The 27,926-nt window shown below is 44.7% G+C and overlaps 1 long non-coding RNA gene across 5 annotated transcripts in view; it reads left to right on the top strand.

Moving 5' to 3' along the window:
• The window catches only part of LOC135235914 (uncharacterized), a 240,779-nt gene that overhangs the window by 193,563 nt on the left and 19,290 nt on the right, over positions 1–27,926 (top strand). For 4 of the 5 annotated variants that reach the window (XR_010324464.1, XR_010324462.1, XR_010324461.1 and 1 more), the window contains 3 exons: positions 3,537–3,601; positions 4,084–4,486; positions 8,217–8,298. This is a non-coding gene — a long non-coding RNA (uncharacterized LOC135235914). Of the gene's footprint in view, positions 1–3,536; positions 3,602–4,083; positions 4,487–8,216; positions 8,299–13,213; positions 15,009–27,926 lie in introns of those variants that run through there. The other variant, XR_010324463.1, reaches the window with a different exon arrangement.

The following is a 27,926-nucleotide window of genomic DNA, read 5'->3' as shown; positions in this document are numbered from 1 at the left end:
TTCCATAAAGGATTCTCTGAGATCCTTTTGCCCTTTCCTTTGTGACTGAACCCCCATTCCATGGCCTGGCTTTCATACAGACTAGTACACAGAACACAGGTAACTGCGCCCTCACAGGTAAAGTGAGCAATGCGCAATGAGCAATACTGCTCAGCTAACCTAGCCCCGTTTTTTACTTTACTCAACATGGCACTGTATACTCTGTGAGAGCTAGTGCCTGTTACAGGAGCTGCACTTATCTCACAGATGATAGTTAACTTACAGACGCATTGCAAATCAATAGGCACCGTTTTGCAGAAGCAATGCTGTGCTAATATAGCTTGATCTCCTTTTAAGGGGTCAGAGAATTATTTTCCCATTTCTAAAAATGCTTTTTTATTCCCTCTGGAAAAGTAGGTTGGAAAATCCATTATGAAGCATTGTGTGGCACTGTGTTTGTAAACGGTGCTGTACAAAAACACAGTGGACTGATTGATGGAAAGATTGAATGCGATGTAAAGGCCAAATGGAACTGTAAAATGAATTGCTCTCACATTATTATTTTCCACCGCGTGATCGTAAAAGAATACACCTGAAACGTGAGACGGCTGTGTGTGAAAAAGATTAAATTCAGGTTATGTAGCGCTAGCGTAGCCGTAACAGTGAACTGAGGCTCCCTTTCCTAGCTGAAGCCTCTCTTACCCCACCCCCACTAACCGGCTGCAGTATCTGAGTCATAGTTGGCAAATGGTGCATACTATATGGCCAAAAGTATCTGGACACCCCTTGGTCTGGGGCTGTTTTTCATGGTTTGGCTACACCCCCTTAGTTTCAGTGAAGGCAAATCTTAATGCTACAACATACAGTCGCATTAGATGATTCTGTGCTGCCCCAACAGTTCGGGGAAGGCCCTTTCCTGTATCAGCATGACGATGCCCCCAGGCACACAGCGAGGCCCATATAGAAATGGTTTTGTCAAGAACGGTGCAGAAGAACTTGTCTGGCCTGCACAGAGCCCTGACCTCAACCCCATACAACACATTTGGAATCAATTGGAAAGCCAACTGTGACCCAGGCCTTGTAGCCCAATCAGTACCCATCCTCATTAATGCTCTTCTGGCTGAATGGAAGCAAATCCCTGTAGCAGTACTGCATTCTAAAGCCTTCCCAGAAGAGTGGAGGTTGTTATAGCACCAAAGGGTGGACCAACTGCATATTAATGCCCATAATTGTGGATGAGATGTTGGATGTCAGGTGTCCGCATACTTTTAACCATGTAGTGTATCTGAAACTTTATTTGGGCATGTTTGTCTAAAGGGCTCAACCTACTCTTGTGGCAAGTGCCTTTATTGGTGTGTGTTTACTGCATGAATTTTGGCAGAGCTCTGAGCATATTGCAGTTTGATTGGAGGAAGTGGGCGGAATTTTGTGGAATCTTTACTGCATAAGTGGGCGGAGTCCTAGGCTGACAAGCTGCAGGACTGCAGATGCTCAACTTTACGCTGTTGTGTGTTCACTGAATCAAATTGATGAACCCTCAGTGTACAATATATATTTTAAAAGAATGTATTGAGGGTTCATCTACAAACTACAGATCCCATCATACTTTGCTTATGCACGGGTTAAACCAATAAGAATGAAGCAAATGCTTTGAGGTCAGGGATTTAACCAGAATAGATATTAACTGAAAGGACCTGCTACTCTTCTGGCCTCAATTTTTATGATCATTTGTGCATTTAATTTGTTCGTTTTCATCCAGACCACCAAGACAGTGGAAAACAAATGTTGCAATGAGACAAGTTTAAATAGCAGTTTAGCACCAAGCTGCCCAACCCTGTTCTTGGAGACCTAATGTTACCATCCTGTAGGTTTTCACACCAACCTCAACAAAGCACGTCTCATTCAACAGCTAGAGATCTCATTGAGCTGCTAATTAGTAGAGTCAGGTGTGCCAAATTAGGGTAGAAATGAAAACCTGCTTGACAGTAGATCTCCAGGAACAGGGTTGGACAGCCCTGAATTACAGTAATTCCGAGAAGGAACTTAATGATAATGGAACATGCAAACAATCTCCGCAACACCTACCTCCTCTTAGTCGCAGCATTGGATTTTTACATACCATGAACACACAAACAAGAGTACAAGGATATTTTATGCATTCTCAAAGTCATATGTGATGTCTGATCACCAAAACTGTAAGTAAAAACAAGACTACCAGACCATCAAATATTTCACAGATTCACACATGCCGACTTTGGCTGTTAAATACATGACGTGTCTGGATAATTTATTATTTAATCTAAGCACTGATAACTGTTTACAGCTTGTGATACTGACACCATAAAATATGCTGTTACCCAGAATCCCAAGATGTGTGTGTAGGGGGGTTGTCATGGAAATAAAGAGGCATAGAAATGGAAATAGGTGCAGTTTCACACTAGGCAAATAAATAAATAAATAAATAAATAAATAAATAAAAGCAGGGAAATGGAGAGAGAGAAACTAATCACGACAACTTTTTGTTTCTGTTCATAAGTGTTAAATCAATTTTTCAGGCACGTAACCTGGCATGCAGTGGTGTGACTGAAATAAGTTATTCGGGTGGGGGGGTGGTTATTGCGGATTGGGGGGGTTAAGATTGCAATCACAGATTGGGGCGGGGGAGGAGGTTGTAGAGCACACAGACCGGGAGAGGAGAATGCAATCGCGAATCGTTCGGCAGAGAGGGGAGATATTGCAGCCCTGGCCCGGAAGGGGGTGGTCCTTATGGTTCTTTCACAGAGCCCCTGTTGAAATCCTAGGCTCAAAACAGATCTACCAAATAAAATGCAGGATTACATTACATTTATTTGGCAGACGCTTTTATCCAAAGCGACGTACAAAAAGTGCATTTCATGGTCATATACAACTGCTAAACACAGGTTCAGTAAGGTACAATACTTATTTTGTACAGCTATTTCTAGCCAAGAACACAGTTCACACAGTGAACACTATTCTGACCTAACCTCTGCACCTGGATCATTTTCTCCTGGCTATTATGTTGTTCTCTTTTATTCCTGGACAAGAGGAGATGCGTGCATATGCTACTCCCAGGGATCCCAAAATCTGAATGTCTCAGCCACCCGCCAATCCTTCATGTGTGGTAATTAGATGCACATATGTAATCATACTACCTTACTGCACACGAGCAGCAAATAACCATATATGTAAATTCTGCTGTTGTTCCTGTCACATTCCTGAGCGAGAGGGTTGCTATCCATTTATGCAGCACGGAGGCATTTATCAGAGAAGGAATTTGACGGTGAGACTGTAACATTCCATCTGCCTGCGGTCAGTTTGCAGCCTTGGATTCATAGCTCGGCTGTTTGCAGCTGCTGTGGCATATTATTGTCCTGTAAATCAATACGGGCCAAAAACGTTCACTGGAAACACTTCAGATCTGAGTAAGTTCCTGTACTGTATATTACTGACAATAGTAAATGATACATTTACTTTCACCAATATTCTCAACAAAAAATTTTTTTTTTCTTCTCTTGTGTTTGTGTTTTGATTGCTAGTGCTTCCTTGAGAATTCTCTGCGATCTGTGAGACGTTTGCAAGCGTCTGAAAAATTCTATGCACGGTACGTATCTGGCCCAGATCTGGTTGTAGACATCTGCAATATAATTGATTATTCCCTTCACGTAATTATTTATTTGACACCCTTAAACCAATTCTGCACTGTGACGATCAAGATTTGCATGTGTTTTTGTTATTTAATCAGCACAGCTCTGTCTGTTTTTTAAATCTATTTTTCCTGTTTCTCCTGAAAGAACAAACTGTGCCTGCAGCATTGTGGAGGTGTGGAAATCAGTGTTTTAAGTGCCTCGTATTGAATATAAAAATATGTAATTCTTCAATAGAAAGCCCTAATGACGCTGATTAGTCATGAAACATTAGACATTAAACGCCTCATTAAGGTCGTTGAATACAGAACGACCAATAATAAGGAACCACTCGATGCGGTTCCACGACAGGCGAGCACCTTTGCGTAGGTACACAGAAACTACAGTTTCACACTAAACCTGTGTTTCCGCAGACATGAGGTAAATGTGTGTGTTCCAGATACCAGAGGTAGGCACAGACAGCAGAAGAGAGGGAGGAGAAGAAGCCAAACTATAATGTTTGAGCATGTACCGTGTAACCAATCCTCCATTATCTATACCCGCTTATCCTGGACAGGATCATCATCCATCCATTATCTATACCCGTTTATCCTGGGCAGGGTTACCATCCATCCATCCATCTATTATCTATACCCGCTTATCCTGGGCAGGGTTACCATCCATCCATCCATTATCTATACCCACTTATCCTGGTCAGGGTTACCATCCATCCATCCATTATCTATACTCTCTTATCCTGAGTAGAGTCACCATCCATCCATCCATTCATGATCTATACCTGCTTATCCTGGACAGGGTTGTGGTGGGTGCTGGAGCCTTTCCCAACGTGCATTGGGCAAGAGGTAGGAATACACCCTGGACAGACCGCCGATCTATCGCGCACACACCATTCACTCACGCACTCATACCTATGGGCAATTTGAGAGTCTCCAATCAGCCTAGCTGCATGTCTTTGGACTGTGGGAGGAAACCGGAGTACTCAGAGGAAACCCACAGGGACACGGGGAGAACATGCAAACTCCTCACAGCAAAGCTTAGGCCGGGATTCGAACCCCAGATCTTCTTGTTGTGAGGTGACGGTGCTACTTTTTGCAAAGGGAATTTGACTACAGCAGTCCAAGATAGTCCTGGAGTGCAGGTGCCTTTTCTGGTACCTTAGAAAGGAATGGAAGGTTTGACACAGGGCTGTAGTTAGACAAATCATTTGCATCCAGGTTCGGCTTCTTAAGGAAGGGCTTGATGACTGCAGCTTTACGAGTCTGTGGTATGTGTTCAGATGCTGAGGAGATGCTGACAAAATGTAATTATGGTGTGCCAGTCATCGGTGACAACTGCTTCCTTAGCTTGAATAGGGTCTGGAGCAGGGTGCCCAATACGACAATCGCAATCGACCACAGGCATGCTGGTAGATTGAATTTTAAATTGCATCAGTTCAAATTCAAATTCTTCCCATTTTCATCTCTCTTCCCTACGGCTTCTGCCTGATGGACAGGTACTCTTGATTGACATGACATGTGGCCAATCTGCTGCCATTGAGAACTTTGGGGGGAGGGGTGTCTGTGTAGAACTTACAGCCCTTTTTATACATAGTTGTGTCACTGTCCATGAAATTATGGACGGTACTGTAGTTTATAATCTCGATTGTCAAAATGGCTTCTCAGAGTTAAGGCCAGGCCGTAGACATTTTGTCCTTCACTGATGCTGGTGGAAACCGCTTCTTTTCTCAGCCTTGTGATGGTCTATAGGTCTCTATATTTTAATCTCCACTTAGAAAATACAGATGGCTCTGTTGCATCTGCATTCATATTGCAATAATGTGTGGGGACAAAAACATTTTGTGTAAAACCAATTTATTCTTGAATAGTCATGAATACAAATGTATTCTGTATTCATGATCCTGATGCAGTTGCTCCATTTAAACCTAAAAAAGCTATTGAGAAGAGACTTGCGCCCCTGGTATAGTGACCACACGAGGGCTCTTACGCAAAAGTCTTGTTAAATGGAACACAAATGGCTTTCCACTGAACTGCAGGTATTCTAAAGCTAGGTGTTCTCATTTGTATACAAGAAAATAAGATCGATTGCCAATTTTCTTCAAAACAATTGCTGAACTAACTAATAATAATGAAAGGACTAACTCTCAAATTCCAGCATCATGAAGTGTTAATGATTTCTTGATTTTCTTTAACAGGAATTTGGGAAAAGATATCTGCTTTTTACGCCAGACAGAGAGATCTGTATTGACAATATTGAGCTGCCTGCTAGACACTCAGAATACCTTGAACTGTTCACTCCCATATGTCAGACTGAACTAATCAAATTAGTGTCTACTTCCAAATCATCCACCTGCCTTCTAGACCCCATACCCACAAAGCTATTGAAGGAGTTATTGCCTGTCCTTGACAAACCAATTCTGGACAAACAGTAATAAATTCTTCATTGTTACCAGAGTATGCTCCTACATCCTTTAAGATGGCACAAATCAACCCACCGCTCAATAAATAAAATTTGGATCATACTGACTTGTCTAATTATAGACCCATTTCAAACCTCCCATTTCTACTGCAGATCCTTGAGAAATATGTAGTCCAACAGCTATATAAATTTTTTTTACAGACTAACAATGTGTATGAGAGGTTTCAGTCTGAGTTTAGGAAGCATCTTAGCACTGAGACAGCCCTTGCCTTAATAATGAATGATTTGTTTCCCTCCCTGGACTGTGGCTGTGTCTCCACACTCATCCTGCTTGACTTAAGTGCTGCTTTGGTACAACAGACCACCATATTCTCCTCCGCCTGTTGGACAGATCTATTGGTCTCCCCGTGCAAGCTGTATTGTGGTCCCATCTCTCTGATAGATCTCAGTTTGTGAGGGCAAACAATGGCTACATTCACACTGTCAGTTTTTGGTAGTGACAACTGTATTCATTTTCGAGAGTGAATATCGTTGTGTATTGTACACATTGCTGCAGAGCGAAGTGAAACGAGCTCACTGCGTATGCACAGTAACAGAAGTCACTCTACCAATCCGATCTCGCGGCAGCTGTATATATTGTCTTTAACCATAAGAACATTTACTGTAACGCAATATAGCCAATGCCATGCCATGTTTGGAAAGTGTACTTCATTCATGTGAAAATTGTTGAAAGTTCATTCGTCACCTCGTGACAAATTGCCCCCGATGTGTTAGTTCTTAAGAATTTTATCTGGCATACTTTGTGTAGACCTTGGCATTTTTAAACGAGGGAGCTAAGGTGTGTTCACAGTGCCTAGCGTCCAGAGCAGTCCTGGTATACGCTACTCAGACTAACTGCTTCCGCATTCGGTAGTCAGTTCCATGAATTTTTCAGGTAGTGACTTTGGTTGTAGAATGCGCCTGTCACTCTCTTTCACACCCGAACTGTGTATGAACGTAACAGGGTTATGCACTCTGATGAGGAGCGACAGCCACATTTAGCTGCAGTGTGAATATAGCCCAGGAGTCATCTGAGTAATCAAGGGTACCACAAGGCTCTGTTCTGGGTCACTTGCAGTTTTTTGTATATGCTCCCACTTGCGGATGTTATGAGAAGACATGGTGTTATCTACCAGTACTATGCAGATGACACGCAACTTTGTATACCAGTTGAACTAAGCAAGGTTTCCCTGTTCCCAGGCTAAAGTCTTAAAGACATAAAGGCCTGATTGACCCCAAATTTATTTTTATTGAGTTCAGATAAAACTGAGTAGTAGTAGGCCCCAAATCTTTTGGAGATAAATTCTTTTCTTTAGATCTAGATGGTTTCTCTGTGTCAGTTGTTAAAAACCTTAGTGCGACTATTGATTCAGTTCCTTCCTTTCAGGCCCACATTAATAAAATCACAAGAGCGACCTTCGTTCACCCAAGGAAAATTTCTAGAATAAAGAAGATTTTGTCCCTGCAGAATGTTGAAAAAATGGTTCAAGTCTTTGTAACCTCTAGGTTGGATTATTGTAATTCTTAATTGTCTGCTTGCAGTAATTCAGCCTTGAAAAGTCTCCATTTGTACAGAATGTATCCACTACGGTATTTACTAGAAGTAAGAAATGTGAACATAATAGTCCAGTGCTTGCATCTTTTCATTGGCTGCCTGTTACATTTAGAATTGACTATAAGATTCTACTTCTAACATATAAGGCTGTAAGTGGTTTGGCTCCAGAGATTCTTATCCTCTGTTCTCCTCCAAGATTGCTTTGCTCACAGGGTGTTGGATATATAGTTGGCTATGTAGAGTAGTCAATGTGTGGAATAGCCTGCCAGGTCACGTAGTAGAGGCAGAAACTCTGGGGATTTTCTAGACTAGGCTTGATACAGTGTTAGATACCATCTAGACCATCTAGTCTATAGGTAATCAGAGCACTAATTTAGTTAGGAAAATGGTGGGCATTGTTGGGCTGAACAGCCTGTTCTCATTATATTATGTTATGTTATATTAAAATTCCATGTATATCTAAAATTACAATGGGAGGCAGAGCCTTCTCTTACAGGGCTCCTGTTTTATGTAATAATCTGACTTTATATGTTCAGGCCTCAGACACACACTCTTTTTTAAAGTGTCGGCTGAGACAGAGGAAGATGTTGAAGAGGAGGAGAGGTCTTGTCAAGACGCTTTCGACTTGTACTTTGTCCTCGACAAGTAAGTGGCCGTCATATTTGTGACAAAAACTTACCTCTTTAAGTCAATCCTTTTTTTAAAGGTGTCTGGGACAGGGAAAATCAGGACCATAGATTTTGCCCGGTTTTCTAATGTGTTTCTGCTGTAGTGTCTTTGTGAGAGCCTATGCATAAAAAGTGCTTTACAACTAAATCTTGTGCAGGACATCTTGTGGTCCCTAAAATTTTAAAACTAAGGTAGAGTCCTTTCACATAGATCCCCTCGGTGGCAAAATGGTCAGTTGGCCCATTTCAGGAACGCAGAGTCAGTCTCCACATTTAAAACAAGACTTAATGGGACAGTACACCCAAAAATGAAGTAAAGCTTGGTTTCCACTTACCTGGAGTGCTGGCTGTCCATCCAGATATTTTCACTGAGATTTAACACGCTTTCTAGGTATCTGCTGCAGCTCAGCCTGATACAGTGGACCTCAGCCGGACCAAGTTTTGTGATGCTCAAAGCGGCAAAAATTTACATTTGAAAAACTCAACAGCAGCGTTGCTTTCCAAATATAATGACCGGGTTACTCAAAAACATCCACAGACCTTGATGTGCACGGTTTCATTGAGAAAGTACTCTCGACCAAAATACGCCAACTGTGTACATCCGCAAACCTCAACCAAAGCATGCCAGTGTTCTGGGATGCTGTGTTAACAATGTTAATGGAAATATTGTTCATCAACCAATCAGTCTTGATCTTTTTCATTTTTTCTCCCTGAAAGACACTCATTATGTAGCTCTGTGTGCCAACCTGTTGGTAAATGCCAAGGTCGATTATTAACAATATTTCCCGTTTTTCCCTCTTCGCCTCAAATTGGAATCGTCAACTCAGCCTCTTGTTTAAACTTATAACTCCCCTACTAACCCAGCCTCTCTGGGTCCTCTGTTTGTAGACAGCAGCTCATTTTTAATCCTGCCTCATCTCTGGCCTTCTGTCGTTCTCCCGCGGCACAACCGGCACCATGCCGACCGATGCCTCCTCCGTGAGATGAGATGTTTCGCGCGCTAGCCGCTAACCGCGGCCCAGCTGGCTTTAAATTGCCCGAGAGCGCGGAGAGAGCGGGGGATAAATCTCCATCCGAAGCGGCGTGCTCTTTCACGGAGTCTGATTTCATTAGCCTGAGTGTAATTAACCAGCCAGCCAGGCCACCAGACGGGTTCAGTTTAGCCAAGCAAACGAGCACGGACGACGGGGCGTTGGAGGGGAAGGGGAGCCCTCAACGCGCTTGTCCTCGCGTGTGCGGTACAGGGGCGGTGGAGGGGAAGGGGAGCCCTCAGCGCGCTTGTCCTCGCGTGTGCGGTACAGGGGAAGGGGAGCCCTCAACACGCTTGTCCTCGCGTGTGCGGTACAGGGGAAGGGGAGCCCTCAACGCGCTTGCCCCCGCGTGTGCGGTACAGGGAAGGAGCCCTCAACAGCGCTTGCCGCGTGCGGTCAGGGGTGGTGGAGGAAGGGAGCCCTCAGCGCGCTTGTCCTCGCGTGTGCGGTACAGGGGTGGTGGAGGAAGGAGCCTCAGGCGCTGTCTGCGTGTGCGGTACAGGGGTGGTGGAGGAAGGGAGCCCTCAACGCACTTGCCCGCGTGTGCGGTACAGGGGTGGTGGAGGAAGGAGCCCTCAGCGCCTTGTCCGCGTGTGCGGTACAGGAAGGAGCCCTCAACAGCTTGTCTCGCGTGTGCGGTACAGGGAAGGAGCCTCAGCGCTTGCCCGCGTGTGGGTACAGGGGCGGTGGAGGGGAAGGGGAGCCCTCAGCGCGCTTGTCCTCACGTGTGCGGTCCGCGAGTTTAAAGTGGCCGTGGTAGCGAGGCCAAGGAGAGCCGGGGAGTCTTGGGTCCCGCACCAGTTGTGGTGACAGAGGAGCACTTGAAGCACCTGGTGCTCGCAGGCCAAGGTGCAGAGTTGAGCCGAGGTGTCAGCAGGGCCCAGCTGGAGGGCTTCTCCTCTATCAGAGAGAATCAGATCCGTTTACTGGCGGGGGGTACAGCTCGGCCCGTCTCCCAGCGCTCAGGCTGGCTGTGAGCAGAGCACAGGAGCACGCGTCTGCTTCCCTGTTTCTGAAGTCTCTAACTTACACTGGCCCCAATATACTCTTCCAGGCCCCCCACCCCCCCCACCATAGGTACACAGTTAAAATGTCTAGTGTTAATCCAGCTGTAATGGTGTTAATTCAACTCTAACTATAACATTTTGGGGAGTGAGACCTATTGGAGCCGTATTAGCACTGGACATTTCACCGTGCACAGTAACGTGTGGGGTCTCTGCTCGTTAACGGTCAGGTCATCTTGCTGATGTGTGAGGCCTGTGTCGTGGGTGAGGTTGGTACACTAACAAGGTGACCACAGACTTTTACTTTCTGTAGTTAGTTATCTGGCTAGCTCAGTAAAACCAGTACAATACTTTCACGGTTAGCAAGTAATGGAATAGAAAAGCGTGCGTCTTGTGAGAACAGGTGGCTGTACTAAGGGAGAGTGGGGAACCCAAACTCAGTCATATCTCTCTTCATTCTTATGAGCACCGTGAGAAGCAACGTCTGTGTCTGTGCCTCGTAAATAAACATTTAATAACTCATAACCCATCATAATCACCGGCCATCAATTTCAACTTGATAAATATCTGAGCGTCCAACCTTTTTTTTGATTTTTGCCTGTGTATGATTCCTCTTTAATGCAATCTCAATAGTTTTTCTTCAGTAAAACTTTAGTTGGCTAGTATGCAGAAATAATCTGCTGATTGGGATAATGTTTTGGCACTTCATTAACATAAAAACAAAGTTAAAATCCACATCCATGCTGACTCACTGCACCTTTTATACGTGCCTAAAACCTTATAGCGAAAATAAATGCATCACCCAGGAGCAACAGTTCTGTTTAGGCTTGTCTCCCAGTGCCACACGCTGATTCTTGCTGAGTAACTGACGGAATTATTAAAATCTGATTTGATGTGTTTTGTTGGGCTTAGCGGCCAATAGACAGCGGTGTTCGCGCTTTGGGGTGCAATTTGTTACAGGGGTGTCTCTGCTGATCCTGAAGCCTTAGATCTAATTACCGTGCGGTGAACAGCCAGCAAACTGCGTCGTTCCTGGTAACAGCTGAAAGCCATGCTGCCTCTGCAAGGAGGCAGGGATTCTTTTGGATCTTTTTTTTCCAAGCTTCTTGAAATAATAAAGAACCAATCAGACCGCTGAAAGCCTCACTTATGGCCCTTTGGGGGGATATGATGTGGACCCTTAGGCCCGTGTTCATAAAGAGTCCCTGAGTAGGATTTTTGATCTTGGATTTCGTTTCCTCTGTCCGACCCCTACCCTTGTCCATTTTGAGCTAAAAGGCCAGTCTGATCCTAGATCACCTCTAGGATCATTTTATAGCATTATGTTATACCGTAGGTCAGTGGTTGAGCTGATTTGCCTCCTGTTGCCCAACCTAAGCAAGGTTGTGATTGGTCAGAAGAAGTAGCTGTCCATCGTTTCATTGGCCGAGCACAGTCCTGGAATGTTGGTGTGCCTCTCACATTGCAGTGGCAGCCTGGCCAGGCTCATCATGCAGTGTGGTTATGAGCCTGAGCAGAATGTCTAAAGAGAGTAGCTAATGGGGTTCTGAAACGCCATGATTCATAAAACAACATGTAGCAGCAGCAGTGCATCACGTGTACAGTTCATTCATGAACAGCGTAGCTGTTCCCAAGACAGCATATCATGCTCATGACTTCATAAATATTCATAAAATCATAATTTATTTCCCCCTGGAGACACACGCAAAGCACTGATGGGCTTTGACTGTAAATATCCTTTTGAACACTGATGTCAAAGATGTGTAACGTCGTGAAAAATGCAAAGCAGAAGCCCAGGAGAGATGCACACTTGTTCCGTTTGCGGTGTGCCTTTTGAATGACTTTATTTTACTTTTTTTATCATCGATTTTCAGTTTGCTTTACTTTTTTTCTGTAAAGATCATCCCATGGTCAGATTGTCATGGTTCTGTGTTTTCCCTCTGTCTTTCCTTGTTGGGCCGCCAGATGGCGGCACTTCTGTTTTGTGTCCTGTTTAATTGTATTATTGTTTTCTATTGTCCAATTATTGTCTGCTGATTGTCTCGTTTTCCCTTCCCTCTCTGTGGCCTGATTGTTCATTGTGCCCTCCTGTGTCTCGTCAGTGTCGTGTCTATTTAAGTTTCCCTTCTCCCTGACTCAGGTGCTGGATCCTTGTTGTTGGTTAGTTTGTTTGTTCGTGCCTCTTGTCATGTCCCTGCCCCGTGTGTTTCTGCCCATGTTCTGTTTGCAACGTGCTTTTGGACTTTTGTATTTTCTTGTTTCCTGCGTTTTTCTTTGTGTTTAGTGAGTTGCCCTGCGAGGCTTTTTGTTCCCTTTTTCCGGAGTTGTTAGTAAAGTCTTTGTTCGTCCTATTTTGGAGTTTTGTGTTTTTTCCCTCACTCTGCGTTTGGGTCCATTCCCTCGCCCACCCTGACACAGATGGATTTTAGATATTGTAGGCTCTTTGAATAATCAGGAAAATGCAGTGCCTTCAAATTTTGTCCAACTATTTTCAGGCCTACCGTGTGATGAACAATATTAAATAGGCTGGCTTGCATTTCTGAGAATATCTCTATTCTCAGCAGTTGGAGCAGACACAAAGAGACACACAGTATTTGCATTCAGGCAGTCTAGACAGTAAGTACTCCACTATTCACTATTGTGGCAGTGCTATACGTGGATTGCATTGTTCGGACTCCTGTAAGCTTTGGCTTGGCTAACAGAAGCTAGCCAACGAGACCTGCCAACCACTCCAAACATAAGTGTCTTATATCTGTACCAGAAAAGATTGTTCTGTCTTCCAGTCTTAATCCCAGATGCTCTCTCTCTCTCTCTCTCTCTCTCTCTCTCTCTCTCCCCCCCTCTCTCTCTATCTCAGGAGACTGTGTAACCATTGCAGTCTCAGCAATCATGCGAGGGAAATTGCTTCAGCGCACAAAGGCCTTTGCAGGTGGATTAACGTACAGTAAAAAACTTGAAGTGACACGACCAATTTATGAACCAATTATTTGTGTAATGCGAGGCAGACTGCGACTGCTAAACAAGCGCCATGGCTGTGCGGAGTGTGTAAAATACGCCAAAGACTTACTTCCCACCAATCACGTCTCCTTTGTGAGAAGAAAATAAGAAACAAGCTCATTACTGAATTATTCAGTGAGACGTGGAGATTCATGAGCCTGGTGTGGTCCAAGACTTACAAATGAGCTCTCGCAGGAAAGCAATTAAGTGTGGAGAAATGCTGGGGTTGTGTGGAATATGTAATGGGATGGTGGGCGGAGGGGGCACTCGTTGACTTACAGCGGGTGTCCAAAAGTCCCAAGTAATGGCTCATTTAGAGCTTTTGACACAGCTGAACTCATTGCTTGATTGATTTGCTGCCTTTTAGGTTTCCTGTGAGGTTTGCTTCATTTTAGGGATCATGTCAATAAATCCTTCAATCAGTGGTATTGATTCTTGCCCTTGGGGAGCCACAGAAAATTAAACCACGCCATGTCACTCCAAGGGTAAGAGCAAACACCACCGTCTCAGGCACATTTCCAAAGTATCTGGAGATCTTCTTTAAACTAATATTTATTATGTACCTAGGTCTCAGATAGTGCATTACTTTTACTGTCACCTAAATGATTCATTTAATATTTACTTTCTTGGTTTAATAGGTTTAAGAGACCATCAGCACTGGTGCACCCCAGTGTTTTGTGCTCTCCCCACTGCTTTTCTCCCTGCACACCAGTGTTAACTGACCCTGTTCCTGGAGCTCTACCATTCTGTAGTTTTTCACCCCAAACCTGATGAAGCACTCCTCATTCAACAATAGAGTTGGGCATGCCAAATTAGTTTTGAAATGAAACCCTCCAGGATGGTAGATATCCAGGAATAGGACTGGTTACCACTGCTGTACACCAATGACTGCACCTTTAAAGATCCATCTGTAAAAGTTCTGAAATTTTTTCTGACGACGCGAAGCTGACCAGCCTCACCAAAACGGTGATGAGTCCACGTACAGACGGGCATCTGCTTTCAGAAAGAGCCCATCACTGTCCCCCCTCATCATTCGTAGCAGTACAATAACAGCTGCGGCAACCTTTACATTTTGGGGAATGACTACCTCCCTGGGCCTGATGTGGGGGGCCAACACCATTGTGAAAAAGAATTAATTCTGAAGTGTACAGAAGCATCTTATCTACTCAAGTTCAACCAAATGCATGTAAACTCAATGGATGGTGCTTCATCCTACAGCAAGACAATGATTCCACACATACTGCTGAAGCAACAAACTCGTTTTTCAAAGCCAAAAACTGGGAGATTCTTCACTGGCCAAGTCATTGCCTGATATCCTCTATCCAATTATGTATTTCATATGCTGAAGAGAAAACATGAGGCAAATAGCTCCCAAAACAAGTCGGAACTGAATATGGCTGCAGTACAGGCCTGGCAGAGCATCAACAGAGAAGATACTCAGCACCTGTTGATGTCTGTGGGTCACTGATTTCAATCCTTTGAATGCAACGTTATGTGACAAAGTACTAAACGTGGCTAATTTCATTTACATATGTCCCAAGCATTGTGGTGCCCTGAAATGGTGGCTATGTATAAAAAGTGATGTAATTTCTACGTGGGGAAACAGAAATGTATTTTAAAAATACCCTTAAATAAAAGCTGAGAATGTGCACTTTGACCTAATGTGAATTGTTAAATTAGAAACTTAATTAACTATTGCTTCAATTGCCTTATGGATTTACAGACCACAGTTGGCAGGGGCACATACTGGATTCAATTTGAGGCCCTGAGGTTTATCCATGCATCACAGCATAGTGCCTTAATCAAATCAGATTCTGCTTTTGAAGCAATGCTAGTTAAAGGTCTAAAGTACACAGTTTTTACTAAAAAATAAATGCATTTAAAAGCTGCAAAAAATCTACAGCACATTGGTATGCACCTTCATGATATAGGGTATGTCATGTGTGGATAATTATTCTGAACGAGAACGTTGATGATTGTGATAATGATGAACATGCATAACTTTGATCCTGACTGATGGCGATGATTTTATTTTGTGTAATGACTGTGAACGATGATGGCGGGCGAGCAGCTATGAATAACAAATTAGGGCTGCGCATAATGATTATTAGAATACAAGGATAAATGTTGATTAATCACTGAACGTGTGTAACGTGCGGTTCTTGCTGATTGCAGTTGAACTCAATGAACAACGGTGGTTTTCCCAGGCTGGCCTGTGCGAACGCAGCCTGTCGGCAGCTTAGCTGAAGCAGAGGTCCAGAGAAAAATAAGAATAAGGGACAGAGAGAAAGGCTAGCGCTGCTTCGCTGTCGACATCTCCCCTCCTTCTCTGTGCAGTGTTCTCGCTGTTCTCCTCAGCTTGCCCGTCAGCACAAAGAGCCAGAAACATGCATCATGACAGGCAGGAGACGATGGGCCGAGGCGGGGTTGGGGGGAGCGGGGTCCGTGGCTTCTGAAGCCTTGTTTTGACGCTCTGGTTTCGCTGCGGATGGCGCCTCCCTTCACCCGCGGCGCTCACGGCTGAAACGCGCAGCAAAACGCCTCTGTGATCCGAGGAGAGGGCATCGCAAAGCCCGGTCAAAACCACATCTCCTGCATAAGAGTACCCCAAATCACAAAAACATTTTATCGCCTACACGAAAGAGTACCCCAAATCCCTAAAACACAACATTGCCTGCACAAAAGACTACCGCAAATCACAAAAACACAACATCTCCTGCACAAAAGGGTACCCCAAATCACAAAAACACATCATCTCCTACACTACAGAGTACCCCAAATCACACAAAAAACTATATCTCCTGCACAAAACACTACTCCAAATCCCAAAAACAAAATGGGCCTCATTCACGAAACGTGTACAATCACGTTTGATTTTTCCTCTTAATGCAGCAGAGGTATCCCAGAACCCCCCACACCCCCTGCGTACCACCCGCGACGTCTGACTGTCGGCAGCAGCTCAGTGAAGGTGTTCATGCGCTTGTTTCTCAAAGAATCAAACGGAGCAGAGAGGCCTCTGCTTGTCACTCATGGTTCTGGGTGGCACCTGCACTTTACCTGTGTGACTGATTCTGACGTGTGGGCGCAATTAAAAGGACCACCTGCAGAGATTTAGACTGGCCTGTGGCTCAGACTACCGCACGCCCCGCCCTCCTGCAGAAAAGAGGTCCCGTCGCCATGGGAGACCAGCGCTGCACACTCCGAGGCTCTCCCGCCTGTTTGTTGTTTGCCTGCTCCCCCTGCATCTGAAATGCAACCCCCCTCCTCCCCCGCAGCCCTCATCCCCCCACCCCTCCCCACCGTGTGCCCCTCACACCGCATTAACTTTCTGAGAGAGTCTTGCCCTCCCGAAACAGCGCCACCCAAACAAGCCTCCAGTCTTCCCTTCTCTAGCCTTTCACACTCATGAAAAACAGGCTCTGTGTCTAGTGAATAAATATATGAAAGGATACAAAGTAAATAAACACGAAGATTGATTTTTTTATTGGGAGTGAACCAGCTCCCTGTTCTGGCATTCTGTGAGTCTGTTACGGGAATCAGATCTGTTTCAGCTGCGGCAGAAAGCTTGCCCGCAGCCTGCCTTCCTGCCCACCATGTTTTTTTGTCAAGTTTTTATATCCTCTTGAGGTGATGTTGCCATGACGAAACTATGGCTGAGCCTGCTGCGTTGGGGGGAGGGGTGGCCGTGATAAATCTCAGCTGCTCGGCTGGGTTAGCTAGCGGGAGTTTGCGTGGGGGGGGGGTGTCCCAGGCCTCGTTTAGCCAGGAAAGCTGCCTAACAAACACCTCAGGGAGCACAGGAGGACTTTAGGGCGCGGCCCCGTCTCTACGCCCGGGTGCGAGATGAGATTTAGCGTCTGCACCCGTCCCCTCCCGTCCTCATGCCGAGGCCTCAGAAACTAGCCTCCCACTGGGCGGACTCCCCTGGGTGCTGTTTCCGTTAGCATGCGCTACGCTTCGCTCGCGTGGGAGAAGCACCGTCTGGCCGCGCGCTCTCGTAGCGTCGAACGCTCTCGGCCGGGCACGCTGTTCGGGATTCAGCCGTCATGCTTTCCAAACAGACCCGCATTAAGAAACACGGGGAGACGTGAGAGACGTGCAAACAAACATCCCCGTGTTCAAGTGCCTTGGCGAGGAAACTCTCCAACGTCCTTACTGACGGTGACTTACGTAGCACATGCTGCATGTTGTTCATATAAACAGGTTGCTAATTCTCCATACCGTGGCTGTGTTTACCTGTTAAGCGGTCTATCTGTCCTATTAAAACCCTGTTCCAGCAAGTGGATGAGATCCACTGTCTGCTCCGAGAGCCTGCTCCTGACCCATGTCAACGCTGACTGTGGCTGCAGCCCCACAGTGCACTGGGAAAATCCATAGGGGCCAATCACAATTCCCCATCTGCACAGATACATATATCAGTTTGTTTCAATGGAACATAAGACTTAGTACAGGTACTAAGAATAGGTATAATATATAAATGGGGGGTGGGGGGGGAAGCAGGAAGCAGGAAGCAGGGTTGCCCTTTCACCTATGTCACTCCACGCACATGTACATGCATGACCTTGGAGGGAAGTGTCAGAACATGTCTGGAACATGTATACTGCCACATTTGTTCAGAGGAACAAAGAAAAGGCTAAATGAGGGAAATCGCATTTGTATAAAACCTTTCAGTGGCCTTTGGAGTCCACTCAACCACAAAATCACTAATGTGTGCTGTATATCTTTCAGCCCGAAATGTCCACCACACCTCAGCTGACGTTGAGAGGAAGGGCTTTGTTTAAAGATTTAAATGAAGGTCTTCTTGAAGGAGCCAAAGTTTGGGGATTTTGGCCATGTATTTGACCACGGTAAGCCAGAAACTTGGCTTAACATCTCACCTGATGATTCCCCCATTACTGGCCCTCTACCACCATTTCAATGGCAAACATAGTTTTTCCAGATCAATTCCCACCTAAGCACTTACCAGGCACTCTCCTGTTTAGCTGCAGCTCCCTGACAGAACCTGACCTCTGACACCTAACACAGTGCATTTCTGTGATCTCAAGCGTAAGTTTAATGAATAGCAATTAGAGGTGGAAGGGACAGCTTGAGCCCCAAGACCTGAGAGCTCTACCGCAGTTAGGGGGCCCCCACAGTCTTCCACTGAGGACGTATCTTCCTGTAACCCCTGCCTCTTGTCCTGGAAGAAAGTTTCTGCAGGTGCTCTGACTGCCTTTTGTCACTGTTGTCAGATCGTTTATTTCATAATGGGCTGTGTCATTTACACACTCGGCTCCTGAAATATTGCCAAGGTCACCGCTCTTTGCCGCTGGGGTAGTCTCCCTCCTGCACAGGAAAAGGCTAATGTGCTTCATAAACGTCTCGTTAATAAGCTGATGGAAAATCACAGTTTAGATTGGGGTCAGATGCATGGTGATTTTATGAATATACTGTAGCCCATTTACCTCTGAATTAACTTAATTCTGACCAGGATTGCTGGAATGGTGTTTATTTAGGGCTTTTTTTCCCCAGCCAAACCCTGCGGATTATTTCTTCTTTTCTTTACAGTCATCTTCTCAATCCAACAACAGGGCCTATTCAGGGCTTTGAGAAAGTCAAATCAGATCTGTTTTACTTGTATAGCACTTTTTACAGAGAACAGTCACAAAGACGTTTTGCAGAGTAGCAGAAAAGTCTGACGCACTAGATCTGAACCCTCAAATAGCAAGCGCATGAGATAAATACCCTCAAACGATGGCGAGAAAAGAACTCCCTGATGGGAAGAAATCTTGGGAGGAGCCGGGTTATAGAGGGGGAGCCGCTAGCCGATGTAGCAGAAACGTTATAAGAATCTATCACAGCCAATAAAGTGGGTTGAGCAGGTTACAGTTGAGGTAATAAACTAGCCGGAAAAGTCGAACTTCAAATGAAGGGAAGTACAGTGTGCAGTTTAGTGGGGCAGGGTGATGCATCGAGAGCTCCAGGCTGCGTCAGGGCATGGGAAGGAAACAGGGCTGCAGCGGTTCGCGACCACGGAGTGGGGGACAGGGTTAGAGCGATCCTCTGAGCTCAGGGTGACGAAACAAGGCTGGAGCCCCAGGGAAAAAGAAACAAAGGAAGGAAGGTTAGACACTGTAGAGACACACAGTGTAAGTGTAATCTCTGTGCCCAAAAACGAGGACAAACATGTGTATAGAGACTCTGCCAAGCTATGATACAATTTTTGGCCCCCAGTGTATAACCTATAATGTCTAAGGCAGCCACTACTGAGTGCCCTCGTTCAGAAGCCCCAACCCGATTTCAATTTATGTTCTAACCCTGCAGGGCTAACTCGGACCATGGACTAGCTAAGCTACCTTCCTCCCTCTGTGCCATAGCCCAGAACAATGCCCTGAGCTAGGCTGATAAGCCAACATCTGGTCCTGCTGGCTTGAGGAGCAGTACTGTTGGGATGCTTCTGTCAGCTCAGCGGTCCAGACATCCCCATCTGACTTCCTTAACTCTGTGGTTCTCCTTGAGCATTTATCAGTGTCCAGCAATCCAGAACCACGTCCCTCTTTGCCTACTCTCCCAGACTAAACAGCACCGTCAACTCAGCTCACATGACAGCTCTATGGTTATGATTTACCCCTCCCAGACATCTTTAGCTAGTGAGAACTACAGCATCTTCAACCATAGGACTGACTAAAGGAAAATTAATTTGCTTTCAATCCTCTCGCACACATTGATCTAAAATAAGGGACTGGCTTCTGAAATGTGCGTCTGTCTGTGTGTGTGCGTGTGTGTGTGTGTGTGTGTGTTTGTTTGTTTTCAATGCCCAGCAGGGACCCAGGAGAGCAAATATTTGACATGTGGCACAGAAATATTGCTCCGTACAGTTCTGTGGGAGTGTTGAATTTATGATGAGGCGTCCATTTTCTCGGCTTTGGAACCTACTTTGACAGGCTCGTTAGTTCCAGCAGTGTCATTCTGCTAACAGTAATACACAATGATAATAAACAGCTGTGATTGTATTTCTGAGTTGGCTTTATATGTTCGCCATCAGAATATGACCTTTTCACTGATAAAGGATCCATAAATCTTTAGGCTCAGAGCACAAGAAATGTTTGAGTTTAGATCCTAGATTTCCTAGATTCATTTGACCTAGGCAACTCTGTTTTAAGGGGAGGTACCACTGGTGAACAGGGAAATGACATATATTTTTTTATTGTGTTTTTCGTTATTAAGAGAAGCATATGAGGTACTATATCATGTTGGGAGGGTGGGGTATGGGTCAGGCTTGGCCTCTTTAAAAGTTGACTAGTTGGAAGCAATAAACTCTGTAGGAGGTGGGACCCATAGATCGCTTGCCTAGATTAGGGTATCAGCGGATTTTAAATTGCCCCAATCACATTTGCTTTGATGTTTGTGTAGGGGAATCCAGGCCACATTTTTTGAAACATTTGTTTCTCTCTCTAAGGCCATAATCTAAACACTAGATATCTGACAATTGTTATATATGTAATGTCATGTATATAAGTTGTGCATTATGCCAAGAGTCCGAGTCAGTTATTTTTCTTAATCTGATATGACACACAACTGAGTAATTCGTAATCTACAGAGCCATTTGTCAAAACATTTATTTTCCGTAAATATATTTAAAAAATAGACATGTCAAAAGAGCATTATTGACTGTTATTACAGATATAATCCCAAAGAAGATGTAAATGCCAAAACATATCAAAAAAAGTTTTTTGTAAATTATGGATATTTTGGATATTTCATTTGTGAAGCTTTGTGTGAAATGGTGTGGCTGTATCTACTTTTAAAGTTTTTACTTATCTTATTTTATTTATTTTTTATTTGATGTGGTCATGCCGGTACTGAAGCCATGAAAGCGTTTAAATATATTTTAAGGCGCAATGGGCTGAATGCTGACATGGGGTGCAACCACTTAGTTTCAGCTGAAGAGACATCAACCTCTGGGTTCATTTGATTTCCTGGGTTGGCAGCCCTGCTGTAGAATGCAAAACTTATTTCTTACGTCTGTGCCAAGCTACCCAACCCTGTTCCCAGATATCTGCCGTCCTGTAGGTTTTCATTTCAGCCCTGACAAAGCACACCTCATTCGACAGCTAATGATCTCATTGAGATGCTAATTAGTAAAACCAGGTGCCAAATTAGGGTTGAAATGAAAACCCACAGCAGGGATCCTCAGTCTTATCCAGAAATGGCCAGTATCGGTGCAGGCTTTTGTTCCAACCAAGCATTTACACACCCAATCCTGATCAACCGCTAGTCTTTTCTAAGGACTTCTTTAGTAGAATCAGGTGTGTAACTGCTTCACTGAAACAAGCCTGAACCCACACTGGCCCTTTCAGGATAAGATTGAGGACCCCTGATCTGCAGGATGGCAGGTCTCCCGAAAAAGGGTTGGGCAGCCCTAGTCTATGTATTCCACACTTCATACTTTTCATTTGGCTTTGGGAAAGGCTGTCTCTCTACAGTTATGCTGTACTTTTAGAATGCAGATTCATCCATGTTCTTACATGTGAGTAGCTGTCAATGAATTGGCGTTGAAAGTCAGTGCAGTATAGTGGTTATGAAAATAGGGTTTTCCTCAAGTTGCAAGATCAATTCCCAGGTGAGGCACTTCTGTTGTACCCTTCAGCATGCATTTAATCTGAATTCCTCCAATAAGCTAAAAGAAATCACGCTGTGTATGTCACTCTGGATGATTGACCTGTTATTCATTCGTAATGAAATAGCAACGTGCTTACGCCCTCACTAGGTCCCGTCCAAGTTCAGCAAAGGCCCTCGTCGGAATTTGATGTTAACTACACCACAGTATCAGCCGGGTCCATTGATGGCTTTTGTTTTTGCGCGTGAGCCTGAAGTGCTCTGTGCTGCCTCTCAGCTGAACCTCAGCACTCTGGATTTTGGTGAAATCACCGTGCTGAAGGGGAGCGGCGGGGGAACGCGCTTATGAAACGGGGCTCCAATTAAGGCCATTATTTATCGACGCGTTAGCGAACGCCATTTCGCATTCCCCGGGCTTTTTTGCTTGCTCCTTGTTTGCATTTAAATAACTCTTCCCCGCCGAAGCCAAATTGCTTCCTGTAAAATTATGGAAGCCATTTGTTTCTGCCAGCTGGTCTCAAGAGGTTGAGCGCAATTCTTCTGATCATATCAAAAAAAAAAAATCCAATGGGATTATTTTCATACGACGCAAATCCTCCCGCATACCAGCAACGAGGCGTGCACAGGCAGCGGGGAATAAGATGGAAACCCCGATGTGAAGCGATCCGATAGGATGCTGTTTGTGCGGCGCTGAATGCGACTGTGACACCCCTGGGAGGGAGGTGCGGCAGTTCCAGGTGTGCACCGTTGGTTACCGCATGGAGAGAGAGAGAGAGCGCACCTGCACCAACACAAAATTAAATAAAGGAACACCTTCACCCTTCCCCCTCATGGGTTCTGGGTGTAAACAATAAACAGAAATAATAAAAACAAAGCAAAACCTAGCGACAGCTTTCAGCTCACTGCTGGTCTCAGCTGGCCGGCTGTTCAGTTGCCAGCTTCTTTCTTCGTCTGTTAGCGAGCATACAAACCAAACTCAAACTCGTGCTCCCGCTCTCGGCCCCAGACTGTGGAGAGAAACGCATCTTTACGCACCTGGGCTGATTAGCTAACGCACGGCAGGTGCGCGTGCTCCCTCCACCAGTTGCAGTTGCCGAGACCAATCCCCTTCTCCGCTGAACTGAATGCATCGGCGACATAAAACACGATTATTTATTTGCATTTTTTCCACATTTAAACAAAATATCTATTTTTTTTTTCACATTTGATGGAAAATATCAATTTTTCTTACATTTACGATCGTTGAAATGACAGGTGTAAATATTAAATGTACTATCTCAAAGCTATATGTATAAGGTAAATGTTTTATTTGGAAGTTTTTTTTCAATTTTGCTAAATGTATAATAATTCAGATACATTCATGAAAATTTTACTGAATGCATGAAACATTCGGCTAAATGTTTAACTAAATGATAAAACATGAACATTTTTTGCATTTATTATTTATGTAAATGAGCTCCACTTCTGGTGATATCAAAGAGGTTAGACGATGTGCGGTAACCAGTTCCTGTTGCTAGCCAACACAACCAAACTCCTACACGTTTTCTCGCGAAGATGGGTCTCCTGAATCATGTCTTGCCACAAGAGTCTTGCAGATAGGTGCTGACAGGTATGTAGTCCTTTAATTTTGTATGAATTGTCCTTCATCATAGTTCCACCTCCCCGACTCTGATCCCACATCCATACATCCCTCTGCACGGAAGTAGCAGCCATGGCTGCACCAAAAAGCTACAGTTAAAAACTTGGCTCTTTTTTTTTTTTTTTGCCTTCTCACCTTTACCGTCATTAGCTAACAAATTTGCTGCTGACCTCCAATGCACATCAACTCCAAAGCCCTAACTTCAGTGACTTCCATTTTGTTTATTTTTGCATTTCCGATTATCCGTAGGCTAATGTGACTTGTGTGACATTGGTTTTGTTATTGTTCATTTGCGCATGTGGGTCATTTCAAGGTGAGCTAACTGCTCACACTTGTGTGGGATATGGGCCACATTAAAAAATGAATATGAACAGCCAAACAGGAAATGGGATCTGAGCAGGAAGGTCTGCGGTGAGAGCGTCGCCGTGGTGAAGCCAAACAGGAAATGGGATCTGAGCAGGAAGGTCTGCAGTGAGAGCGTCGCCGTGGTGAAGCGCTGGGTTTGTGCTCACAGCGGCGGTGCCTGAGGCGGCCTCTCTGACACCCTAAGGGAAGTAAAGTGAAATGTCCACTGGAGGGGACAGCTGTGTCCCAGCTGTCTGGCCTGACACAGCCTAAGGAGACCTAAGGAGTCTTTCAGAGTCCTGCATGGGGCAGTGGAGTGGCCATAATCTCCAAAAATGACCCCCATCCCCCCTTCCCCCACCCCAGCAGTGCGCTACGCACACATGTTTCTCCTGTAATTATATTTTAAAGGCCTGATCAATGACTGGACTTGTGAAATTGATAGAGAGTGGGAAGGGATGGGGGCGGGTGGTGGGGGATGGGGTCCTGTCTGCCTCAGGCATTAATTAATATAAAGATTAGCTGTCTGCTTCGCCTTAAACCATACGCCACCTCACCTCAGAACAAAGGGAACCGATAATGCTTCAGAGTACAGTATTTCACTGCCGTATTGATCCCAGGGCCTGGGGAGGGGTCTTCTGAGCACAGAACACAAAACTTTCAGCTCAGCCAAACTTTTCGGCTCTGCTCAGTCACCCTGGGCCTTCGGCACCTGTTTGCCGACAGCAGGTCAGCTTAGCCAGTTTGGGTTTTAATGAGCCACCTGATTCGCCACCGGAAGGTTACGAGTTTGAATCCCAGTAGAGACACTGCTGCCTGGAGTAAAGCAAATATGATAGCCATGGCTTCAGCATGCACACACTGCTGTGTGAACAGGTGGTATATACATATGAGTGAAATAGTATGGAGAAAGGCATGTTAAATAAAAGAGATCATATAAATAATGCGTGGATCTGTGTGCATCAACAATTCGCAACGTTGGTATAATTTTCAGGTTTTTTACAATTGGTTACAAGCATTTCTCAATACTGAGTTCATCATTTAAAAACCCTTCACACAGTTGGTGATGCAGTGTATGTGGACCAGAGTGTGATTTTTCATTGCTTTGTCAAAATGCATTCAATGACCACTGCTTTCAAAATTATTTTCTGAAAAAACTCAACCTCCAGCAAAATTGTGTGTATCTAGATGTCTGTACAATACAGCGATGGCTCTGAACGAAACTCTTTAGGAGCTGTAAGCCACAGCACATATAGCCATTAAGTTTTTAAGGTATAAAGTAATAATAATAATGTGTTGCTTTGTGGACCTATTTTAGAGAGTGATGGAGCTTGGAGCCAGACAAATAGCCCACGTATTCATCTGCATGAATAAGGCGGGTTTCAACTTGGCCAAAACACACGGTCGAGGTCAAGGAATGCGATTGGGAAAAGAGCAACAGTGGATGCCCCGGGCTAAGATGCATTACTTTTCATTTAGCGTATTTTGGAATTTCTTTATGCCAAAAAACCCTGGTAAAAGGCCTTTACCACAACATTTCTATTTTCGTAATGGAAAGTTTTTTTAAAATAAGACAACCTGAGCATTTCTTTAAAAAAATACATCTACTGTAATGGTATCTGTTGCTGTATTAATGTGCTTTTTTGTGTGTGTTTTCGAGAAAGCTCACAAAAAAGAATATGGTTGCACACTAAGACATGTATTCTCTTCACATTTGTTTTTACTCAGACTCAGGGTGAAATGCAAGAACTATATTTTTTATTTTTATCTTGAAATCATAAAAATGCACATGCGTGCGTACGTGCGTGCATGAGTGTGTGTCTTCACATGTTATAGTGTGCATTCTTATGAGTGTATACTTCGCTTTGGTGATCATTGAGCCAGGCTGATTTCCAAACCAGGCTACCCTGGGTTTAATTCACTCACAGTCCCTTCTTTTGGCTTTGCTGTCTGAGCAGCATGAGCTTTGAGTGGGCTGGTCAGAAGGGCATCTGTTTGGGCTGAACCCATGGAGGCTCAGCCAGGCTCTCCTCCCCGGCAGGGCCCCCACCCCCCCGTGGTGAAAATCAGAGGCCGGCTCGCTGTCCCGTTGTCTCGCTTCAGACTTAGTAGCTGTCTCTGCTGCTGTCTCTCTGAAGGTGACATCCTGCCTCAGGAAACAAGAACAAATCTTCTAAAAGTCGCTGCCTAGCCTAGCCTAGCCCAGCCTAGCCCAGCCAAACCCAACCCAACCCAAGGCAATTAATTTTTTTAATTTTTTTTTTTGAAGACCAATAAATCATAAATGTACATTTGCTTTTGTTCTCTCTGTCCTGAGAGCTCTTTAGAGGGAGAGAATGGGGTGCAGTCTAGAGTCTCATTCAGGCACTGCTCCCTGGTCTGGCCTGCCAGGCTTCTCCGATGTACAGACACTGATGTGTGTGTGTGAGTGTGTGTGCGTGCGTGTGTGTGTGTGTGTGTAGGTATGAATGCAAGTATGAGTATGTGTGTTTATGCGTTAGGGCTGGGCCATATATTGCGCCGATAATCACAAAATGCAACAGCGGTCACAGACACCATATGGTGCATTACCTTTCCTTTCGTCGTCTTCTTTTTATCTGTACCTAAAGCAGTTAGTAAACAACCGAACTAAAGAGGCTGTGTGAAACGCTTCCAGAGAAAGAACATGACCACTGTTATCTATTGGGTGTTGGTAAGACAGCCAATCAGCACCAAGGTCATACAGCTTCCATGTGATCATGTGATGCGTTTTTGTCAATCACTTGGAGCTGCGAGGCCTTGCCGCTGATTGGCTGTCTTATGGTCACCCGATAGATAACAGTGGTGACATTTCTTCCAGAAGCATTTCATGTGGCCTCTGAATTATGGTTGACTACTACCACATCAGGTATAAGGAGCATTGCTGAAGAAAGAATATTGCTTGAAGCATTGCTTTATAAGGATAAAGATGTTGCTGAAGCCTTAAATAGTAATTTTGTTGACAGTTTTACTGGAGAAGAGGTTACAATAGTACTGAAGGTATATTCAGTACTCAGAATGTCTTAATAGATTTTGAGATAGAGGATAATGAAGTACTGGATAAATTACATAAACTAAAGACAAACGAGGCAGCAGGAACTGATGGTGTAAACCCAAGAGTACTCAAAGAGTCAGGTGAGATCATCTTTAAACCACAGGCAGGTATTTTTAGACAGCCTTCAGAGACTGGAGAAATATCAGAGGACTGGAAGCAAGGTAATATAATACCAATATATAAGGAAGAGGGCCTTACTGATCCAGGAAACTACAGGCCTGTCAGTTCAACTTGCATCACATGTAAAATACTGGAATCAATCACTAGAGACGAGTTACAGTAGAAGTGTTCCTTGAAAATAACAACATCCTAAGGGATAGCCAGCGTGGTTTTCGCAAGGGAAGGTCACGCCTGTTAGTTGCAGTTGTCCAATCAGGTGAGTAAAATAAATGGGCTGCAGCTTCATTATGTGTCTGGCTGAAAGTTTGTGTATCTCCCAGTAGTCCTGATGCTGCTGCTGTGTCACAGCGTTGCAGTCAAGACCGTCTCAGTCGAGACTGAGACGAGACCAAGACTTGTGCTAGGCAAGACTCACTGGTGGCTGTTACAGGGCTACAGGTTTCTGCCCACTTGACTGCCACTCGTGTTGTGGTTCTGCCTGATTGGCTGATGTATTTCAAGTTTCTGCAGCCTATCACAGACCAGTAGCCTGTATAAGACCCACCTCCACCCCAGCTTAGGGCTTTTCGACCATTTTTTTTTTGCTGCCATTGCCATGTGTTGTGTGCATTTAAGCTGCCATGATTAGTGCTTGGTTTTTACATAGGTGTGGGCCGCCATTTTGCTTTGCGTTTTGTTTTTTGTTAGTTTAAGGCATTAGACTTGGCCCATGTACTTTTCTTTCTGTGGCACAGTAGTTAGTTTGGGTTTATTTTAAAATGGGTCTGGTTTTGTTTGTTGCGTTAGCCTGGGCTCACC

This window comes from Anguilla rostrata, chromosome 12, assembly GCF_018555375.3.
Source record: "Anguilla rostrata isolate EN2019 chromosome 12, ASM1855537v3, whole genome shotgun sequence".
In the NCBI taxonomy this organism is placed as follows: domain Eukaryota; kingdom Metazoa; phylum Chordata; class Actinopteri; order Anguilliformes; family Anguillidae; genus Anguilla; species Anguilla rostrata.
Note: the sequence above shows the minus strand (reverse complement) of the source record. Positions and strands in the feature narration are given on the sequence as shown.